A 9,091-nucleotide genomic window follows, 5' to 3' on the forward strand; every position below is an offset into this window, starting at 1 on the left:
GTCACAAGCCTGGATTAACCCGCTGTGCCACAACGCCAGCTCCAATGATGCTTCTGACTTTGATATTTGTCTACTTGCTTATTCATTAAGTTAATCAACAAATATTGAGCTTTCTCAGGGGTAGGCAGAGGGAGTTGTGGAAGTTCTAAGGGAGGGCCAGGAAGACTCAGGGAGAAAGTGACATCCAAGCCAAATGGACAAAGAGCCAGGTGGAAGGAAAGGCTGTGAGGCTTTGCCTGCCCTGAGCACAAGGAGCCACGTGGAGGGGTGAGAGGCTCTGGAGACCCCAGCAGCTTCCTCCTGCAGGACACTGGGAGCCTGGTCCAAGCAGCTGAGGCCTCACTGGAGGGGGAGAGACACACTCAGCTGTCCTTGGGAAGGCACCTCTGCAAGCTGCGTGGAAGTGGACAGGACAGCAAGGAAGAGAGAGAAGCTCACTTGTTGCCTTCAGTGATCATTTCTGGCCTTTGGCCTCAGTGTCCCCATCTCATAAATCGGCAGACTGGGAGACCCCCTCTCCAAAGAGCATTCGCTGAGTCTCTGCAGCCCTGCAGGGAGGAAAGTCAAGGCTGGTATCATCCCTATACACATGCGGCCAGCAAGGCTGCCTAGGATGTGCACAGAAAAGGCGAGAGAGCTGAAGTCTGGGCCTCCTACTGCAACCTAGTGTCCCGCCTTCTTGGAAAAGCTGTTTGGACCTATATAAGGACCACTCTTGCCTCTGCTTGTTGTGGACATTCAGAGAAGGGGCCAGGGACTGAGTGATAGGGAAAGACATTCCAGAGACACGACTTCAGGGAGCTCTTCCCACCAGGCAGGTACTGACGAGTGGACAGTGAGCCATGGCCCAGAGAGGGAAAGCTCTGTGGGCAAGGTCACACAGCCAGTAGGCCCAGTCCCATCTGACGTCCATGTGTCCCTGTGGGTGTGCTCCTGAGTGGGGAATGGAGAAGGGATGACTAGCAGTGACCATGGACTTTGAAGTCTAGTAGACAACTTTTCTGTCGTGGAACATCTGCCAGCACAGATAGGGAGACTGAGGCACAGGGCAAGCGGCGAACACATAGAATTAGGGAAGGCCTGGGGTTTAGGAGCAGAAAAAACATGGACTGACATGGAGGAGAGAGGAAAAAAGGGAAGAGATGAGGGACAGAGAGGAGGAGTGAAGGGAGTCACAGGCAGAGACCAGAGAAAAAAGTCTAAACAGTAAAGAAATGGGGAGGAGGGAGTAGGTAAGGAGCCAAGACCCACCCAATTCTCCCCACCTCCTCTACCTGGAGCCCTCACTGGGCCTCCACCTTCAGAGGCAGCAGAAGGGGTCCGGGACCACTGGTCCCTGGGGGGAAGAGAGAGCTGGGGTTGCTTCCCCCTCAGGGCTGCTCCCCCCACCCCGCCCCGGAGCTAATCAGCGGCTGTCATCTCCACGGTGAGGTCTTGGTTAAGGAGATTTAGGGCCGGGATCAATAGGAAATTTAAAAATCGATGCAGCGCGCAGGGCAAAATCGATGGCGTTTAATCGCCTTGCCGATTCCCAGTCAAAACAATTAGCCGCGCTGAGTGTTGAACACGGTGGCGACACGGCATTAACCGTCAATATTGGTGTAAGTGATGGCGGGGAGGGCGGGGGATTCCCTGGCCCAGCAGGGCCTGGAGTCAGCGCCTTAGGGCTGGGGTCTCCCCCTGAGGCAGGGCCCCCACACTGGGGCTTCCCTCCACAGGGCCCACACGTAACTCTCATCTCTCTGCCACCTTCAGCAGTGCTGCCCGTGGGCAGCCCCACCCCGCAGGCCTGCCTTCAACTCTCCTCATCCCATCTCCCAAGTACCCAAGCACCCACGTGCCCTTGGACGTAGGGGAAAAGAGCCATCTCCCTGTAGGAGCTGGGAGCTGAGTTCAGCAGAACCTTGAACTGGGAGATGGTGGGGGTGGGGCGATTTAGAAGAGGGCTTCTCCCCACGTTACAGATAGTGGCTCTGAGGGCCGAGGAGGAGAAGCAGCTGGCCTTGGTGACCATGCACAGGAAGAGGAAGTGCCAGGATTCAAACCTCCTGTGTTCCTGACTCCAGAGCCTGTGCTTCTTGCAGATGCCACAGAAGCAGTAGATTGCAATGCTGCAAGGCAGAAAAAGCTCACGGTTTGGTCGTGGCCCCTCAGCTCTCCTCACGACTGGTAAATACAACAGTTTGTTGTGTCCTGGGTTGGTCTGCCCACTGCTTGCCACACTGTAAGTTCCTGGAGGGTATGCTGGGGCCTGACTTCTCTGGACCTTAGCATCGTCCAGCACAGGGTATGGTCCCAAGCCAGGCCTTAGGACAGGTCTGAGGAGATGGTGCCACTTGCCCCCACAGACATGGACTGCCCACACTCCACTGGGGGACAGATGGACAGAGTCCAGCACCCACCCACACATCTGCAGAGCAGCCTTAGCAGGGCAGGCTTCTCCTGAGGGCCGGCTCCCCAGCGTGGTGAGTTGCTCTGCAGGCGTGACCGCTCAGAATCCACACCAGCTGTTTGGTGTCATCCCCATACTACTGCAGAAAAAACAGAGGCTTGGAGAGGTGAAGTTACATGCCCAAACTCACACAGCCAAGTGTCTGACTAGGCTCTGTGGGAGCAAACAAGATGTCATGACTCCAAGCAAGAGCCGAATATAAGGAGGCAGTGTGGGAACCCAGTGCCTAGACGGGGACTAGGAGTGGCCTGAGGGACTCCAGTTCTGGGGTGCTGTGTGGGGTGAGCAGAGGCGTCTACAGCACCTGCTGCCTAGTGCGGAAGAACAGGAGGGAGTGTGTGGGCAGGGAAGGAGGCCCATGAGATGAGCCGGGATTGATCTGACAAGGTCCTAATCAAATGGTCAATATCCCTGACCTCACCACTTAACCTATTGATAAGCTGGCAAGGATGGAGCAGGCGGTGAGTGGGCTCAGGGAAGGAGGGGAGGCAGCGAGAGAGGTGAGGGAAGCCTGATGGGGCAGGGCTCAGGCCCAAGTGGTGCCTGGATTGGGGCTTGAAAGAGAGCCATCTCCCCCTCAGATGTCCCCACCTTGCCTCCACAGGTCACATGTCTTCTGTCTGTGGATTCCTTCTCCCAGGCCTCTCTCCTCGCAGGCCCCACATCCCCTGAGTGACACAGGGGCACCCTCCCTAGCATCCAAGTCACCCCAGCTCCTCTTGACCGTGCTTTGGCTTTTCACACACATGACAGACCTCATACCCGAGCCTCAGTGTTCTCATCTGTTACCTGGGGATAATTATAACAGGGAAAGCTGGAAAACAGCCCAGATGTCCTATGACTAGGGAAATCATAAATTATGATATGTAGCAGCCACCTAAAGGAGGCCTGTGATGTTGCAGCAAACATGCCTACATAAACTCACTGTTAGGGGAGCAATGTTCACAATCTATTATTAGTAAGAGAAAAAGGCAGATAATAAACAGCTGTGTGGCACATGATCCCATGTTTACAAAACACACAGACACACATTCCCTTCTCCCCCTCCCACCACCCAGGAAATGGTTAGAACAGAAACCAGAATTCTGAGTTTGGGTCCTAGGCACAAGAATTTTAATAAGTTCCTTAGGTAAACTTATATAGGCATACTCCATTTGAGAAAAAAGCTATGTAGAGGGATAATGTCAAGAAGTTAACAAGTAGGGGTCGGCATTGTGCTGTAGTGGGTTAAGCTGCTGCCTGCAACACTGGCATCCCATATGGGCACCAGTTCGAATCCTTCCGATCCAGCGCCCTGCTAATGTTCTTGGGAAAGCAACAGAAAATAGCCCAAGTGCTTGGGCCCCTGCAACCACGTGGGAGACCCATATGGAGTTCCTGGCTCCTGGCTTTGACCTGGCCATTGTGGACAACTGAGGAGTAAACCAGCAGATGGAATATCTCTCTATTTCTTCCTCTCCCTGTAACTCTTTTTTTTTTTCAAGTAAATGAGTAATTCTTTAAAAAAAAAAAGATTTATTTATTCTTATTTATTTGAAAGGTAGAGTTCCAGAGAGAGGAGAAGAGACAGAGAGAGGGAGAGATCTTCAATCCACTGGTTCACTCCCCAAATAGCCGCAATGGCCAGGGTAGGGCCAGGCAGGATTCAGGAGCTTCTTTCTGGTCTCCCACATGGGTGCAGGGGCCCAAGCACTTGGGCCATCTTCTGCTGCTTTCCCAGGTGCATTAGCAGACAGCTGGATTGGAAGTGGAGCAGCCGGGACTCAAACTGATGCCCACATGGAATGCTGGTGTTGTAGGAGGAGTCTTTTTTAAAAAAAAATTATTTATTTGAGGGATAGTATTACAGACAGTGAGAGGGAAAGACAGAGAGAAAGGTCTTCCATCCACTGGTTCTCTCCCCAAATGGCCGCAACGGTCAAAGCTACACCTATCCAAAGCCAGGAGCCAGGAGCTTCTTCTGGGTCTCCCATGCAGGTTCAGGGGCCCAAGGGCTTGGGCCATCTTCTACTGCTTTCCCAGGCCATAACAGAGAGCTGGATTGGAAGAGAAGCAGCCAGGACTTGAACTGGCGCCCAAATGGGATGCTGGCACCATAGGCAGAGACTTAACCCACTGCACCACAGTGCCGCCCTGCAGGAGGAGTCTTAACATGCTACACTACAACACTGGCTCCAAAAATAATTCTCAAAAAAATAAAAAGACATTAACAAGTTTGGGGTCAAGTGTTCGGCACAACAATTAAGACACTGCTTGGGATACCAGCATCCCATATAGGAATGCCTGGGTCTGAGCACTAGCTCTACTCCAGATCCCAGATTGCTACTATTGCACACCCTGAGAGGCAGCAAGTGATGGCTCAAGTACTTAGGTCCCTGCCATCCACGCGAGAGACCCAGACTAGTTCCCAGCTCCTGGCTTCAGCCTCAGCTACTGTGGGTATTTGTGGAGCAAACCAGCAGGTAGAAGATTGGTCTCTGTCTGGCTGTTTATCTTTCTGACTTTGAAATAAATAAGTAAAAAAAATTTTTTTAATTGTTTCATTTAATTAGATCATCATTGTAGTTTTTCTCGTCACTTTGAATATCTGTATTTTCTATTATTTCTGCAACTAACATGTATCTCACCATTTGTTTGTATTTGCTAGAGGTGGGGCTGATGAGGAAACACAATGAATGCTGCTGTCTCCCTTCCCCTTTCCCAGCCAGGTCTGTCTTCTGTCCCCTTCATGACCAAGCCCAGCAGAACTTAAAGCCCTTACGAATTTGAATGGATTTGCATTCCACTGAATGGAGAAGGACTTGCTGCTCTGGTCTCTGCTCTCACAAGAGTGGGGAAGAAAGGACCAAGCTGAATTCTATCCCTGTCCCCTCTTCAGGAAACTGCCTAAGGGCTTACAGGCAAGACAAACAGCTGGAGGGAAGGAAAGCCGAGACCCAGAAAGAAGGAAGGGACTGTCCTAACGTTACCCTTCCAGTTATGACAGAACCGGGACCAGAATTCAGGGCTCCTGGCTCACACATCCTGCTGCTGGAAGAGGAAAACCCGCAAGGGCAAGTGTGCATGCAAATACTGAGAGTATGGGCTTCTGTGGGGCAGAGAGCATGGTGGTTCCAAAGCTCCTTGCCCACCACCCCCTCATCATATGACCCTGGGCAGGTCTCTTTACCTCTCTAAGCCACAGTTTACTCATACATATTATGAAGACAGCAATGACACCTGCCTCATAGCATGCTATGAGCAGTCAATAAGACTATGCTGTTAAGGAATGCAGCAGAGGACCTGGCACAAAGAAAGGGGCAGGTGAGGGGCTGGCTCTGTGGCGTAGTGAGTAAAGCCACCACCTGCAACACCAGCATCCCATATGGGTGCTGGTTCGAGACCCAGTTCCTCCACTTCTGATCTAGCTCCCTCCCTGCTAATGAACCCTGGAAAGCAATGGAAGATGGCCCAAATCCTTGGGCCCCTGTAACCACATGGGAGACCTAGAAGAAGCTCCTAGCTCCGACCCAGCCTAGCTCTGGCCATTGTGGCCACTTGGGTAGTGAACCAGCAGATGAAAGATCTCTCTCTCTCTCTTTCTCTCTCTGTAAACTCTCTGCCTTTCAAATAAATAAATAAAAATAAATCTTAAAAAAAAAAAGTAGCAGGTGAGTGGCAGGAATGGTATTATGGTTATAAACGTTAAAAGCTGGTAGGAGGGTACAGAGGTGCATCTTGATCACCTGAACAAATAACCAAGCGCAATAAAGACACCTGCCTAAATATGTTTCTTTCTTCCTTTGTTCATTTGTTCACTCACTCACTCATTCATTCAATAAGTATTTCCTGAGGCCACTTTCAGGCCAGATCCCATGCTGGGCCCTACAATCCAGATATGAACAATGGAAGTTCCCACTGGGCTGGGAGAGGGAAGTTAAGGAAGGCTGAGGCAAGTCCCTTGTTTCTGAGAGGTGAAGCCTCAATGGCCCCCAAGCTGTCCCTTGGGGCCTCCGTGTAAAGGCACCAAGTGCAGGATCCCAAGCCCCAGCCCCCACCCGCTGCCGCCCAGTGGCTGAGACACCTTAGCTGTGTGTGTTGATGCCAGCCTGGGAACCGTGAGGTCTGTGCAGACGAGCCGCGTCTACATTTGTGATCCACAGCACCAAGCACCAGGTCTGATGCGCTGGGGACACTCCGTGCTCACAGGGTTTTTTTCTTTCACTTTTTTTAAATGAGAAAAAAAGTTCAAAGCACCTCACACAATGCCTAACACCTGGCAGGTACTCAGTAAGTAGCAGCTATTATTAGTGCCATCATCACACGCCACGCTTCATCCCCACAAAAACCTTATTTTGCCAACGAGGAAACTCGAGACTTAAAAGGAGAGATGTGATTTGCTCACAGCTACACAGCCGAGACTTGTGGCCAGCCGTGGCCAACTCCACAGTCTGTCTCCTCTCCACGGCTGGGTGGCAGGGGCAGCAGGCTGTATGCTGAGGATGATGGAGGGGAAATGAAGCCCTGGGTGGGGGTGAGCAGATGTGATAGACAGATAAGGACAAGTCGGCTGGAGAGAGGGGTGTGGGAGGAAGCATACAGGTACAGGATGAGGGTTTTGGGGGATGCATTTCTAGACCAGATAACGTCTCCTGAGTGTCAGGTACTGTGTCAGGCACAGGGGACATAGCCATGAACAAGACTTCCCTCCCCTCATGGCATTGAGCTTTTAGCAGAGGAAAAGATCTAAAAGACAAGAAAATATACTTAAGGGCAAAGAAGGAAAATAAAGCAGGTGGGGGTAGGTTACAAGTTAACATTATTTTAGATTCAGTGGTCAGGAAAGGTGAAGGTGACCCAACTGAAGTGTGGTGTTAAAAACTTCCCTAGCTGGACTGACGTTGTGGTGCAGCAGGTCAAGCCTCTGTCTGCAGTGCCAATGTTCCACACAGGCGCTGGTTCAAGTCCCAGCTGCTCCATTTCCAATTCAGCTCCCTGCTAATGTGCCTGGGAAAGCAGTGGAGGATGGTCCAAGCATTTGGACCCCTGCACCCACATAAGAGACCCGGATGAAGCTCCTAATTCCAGCCTGGCCCATCCCTGGCCATTGTAGTCACTTGGGGAGTGAACCAGTGGCTGGAAGATATATACATCTCTCTCTCCCTTTCTCTGCAACACTTTCAAATAAATACATAAATAAGTCTTAAAAAATAAAAACTTGGAGCTGGTGCTATGGCACAGCGGGTTAAAACCCTGGCCTGCAGTGCCAGCATCTCATATGGGCACCAATTGGAGTCCCAGCTGCTCCTCTTCTGATCCAGCTCCCTGCTAGTGCACCTGGGAAAGCAGTGGAGGATGGCCAAAGTCCTTGAGTCCTTGTACCCACTTGGGAGACCCAGAAGAAGCTCCTGGTTCCTGACTTCAGATCAGCTCAGATCTAGCCATTGTGGCTATTAGGAGAGTAAACAAGTGGATGGAAGACTCTCTCTCTCTCTCCCTCTCTCTCTCTCTCCCTCTCCCTCTCTGTAACTCTTTCAAATAAATAAAATAAATATTTTAAATACAAAAATAAAAACTTTCCTAGCAAAGGGAACAGTGTGTGCAAAGCTCCTGAGGCAAGAACAAGGTGTAAGAAACACTAAGAAAGCTTCCGGAGGAAAGGAATAAAAGTCAAATCGGCTCATGCAGGGACTACAGGCGAGGAAGATGCTCTAAGTGTGATGGGAGAAGTGCCAGGCTCTCCCTGTGGCAGGTGAGGATTATGCTCACCTCAAAAACCTCCATTCTCACCCTTTCCCCAAATAACCCATGGGGCCTTCTCCAAGAACAAGCCCAAGAAGACTTAGATAAACCCCTGGAGTCCCTCTAGGGCTCTGTCAGGGGCAACCTCTCTAATCTGGGGGACCAAAAGGGGTCTGGCTCACCTATGTGCTCTGACAGCCAGCTCAGGCCTGGCCCTAGGAGGCCACAGAAATCAGTACTGTAGGGCATCACTAAGGGAGACTATAACGCCTGACCCCAGCCCCCAGGCAATCTCCATACGAAGGCAAGTCTTAGCTTTCTCAATTCCGCTCAGTGGGCCGGGAGAAAGGGAAAGCGTCTGTGTCAGCTCCTGGGCCAGGTTTTGTCCAGGGTTCCTACAGTGGACGGGTGGAGCAGGAGGCCTCATGACTGATGGCTTGTTTACCACATCATTTCCTCCAGGGTCTTCCCAACCTGCCCCTCCTCCACCCAGGCTCTTGCTCAGTATCTACCTCATATACTCTGCCTCCGTGAAACCCTTCCAAAGCCATGTGGCATGCCAGGGATAAGCCCTAGGTCACATGGCCCATCCAATCACTTCAACGCCTCCTCTCCCTTCTCCCAACAGTCTGGTGACCCTGGGCATGGCACGGTCGCTAGGGAGATTCCCATGTGTACACACCTCCGTACAGTGGACCTTCCACCTCCACTCCCTGCTCACCTCTCTCCATGCCTCTCCGTCAGTGAAGCCCCCTGACAAGCCCATTTGGTGTGCTCTGTGCTCCCGTGTCAGAGCCCCGTTAGAGGAAGCCCCTTCCCCACCTGGGATGTGCAGTTTTCTGGAGGAAAGGTTGCAGCATGGAGTGGGGGGTGGGAAGCCTCTGAGTCCTACATTATTTATGCCCATGTGGCCCTGGT

This window comes from Oryctolagus cuniculus, chromosome 18, assembly GCF_051225735.1.
Source record: "Oryctolagus cuniculus isolate XC-2025 breed Fujian yellow rabbit chromosome 18, ASM5122573v1, whole genome shotgun sequence".
Taxonomy (NCBI): Eukaryota; Metazoa; Chordata; class Mammalia; order Lagomorpha; family Leporidae; genus Oryctolagus; species Oryctolagus cuniculus.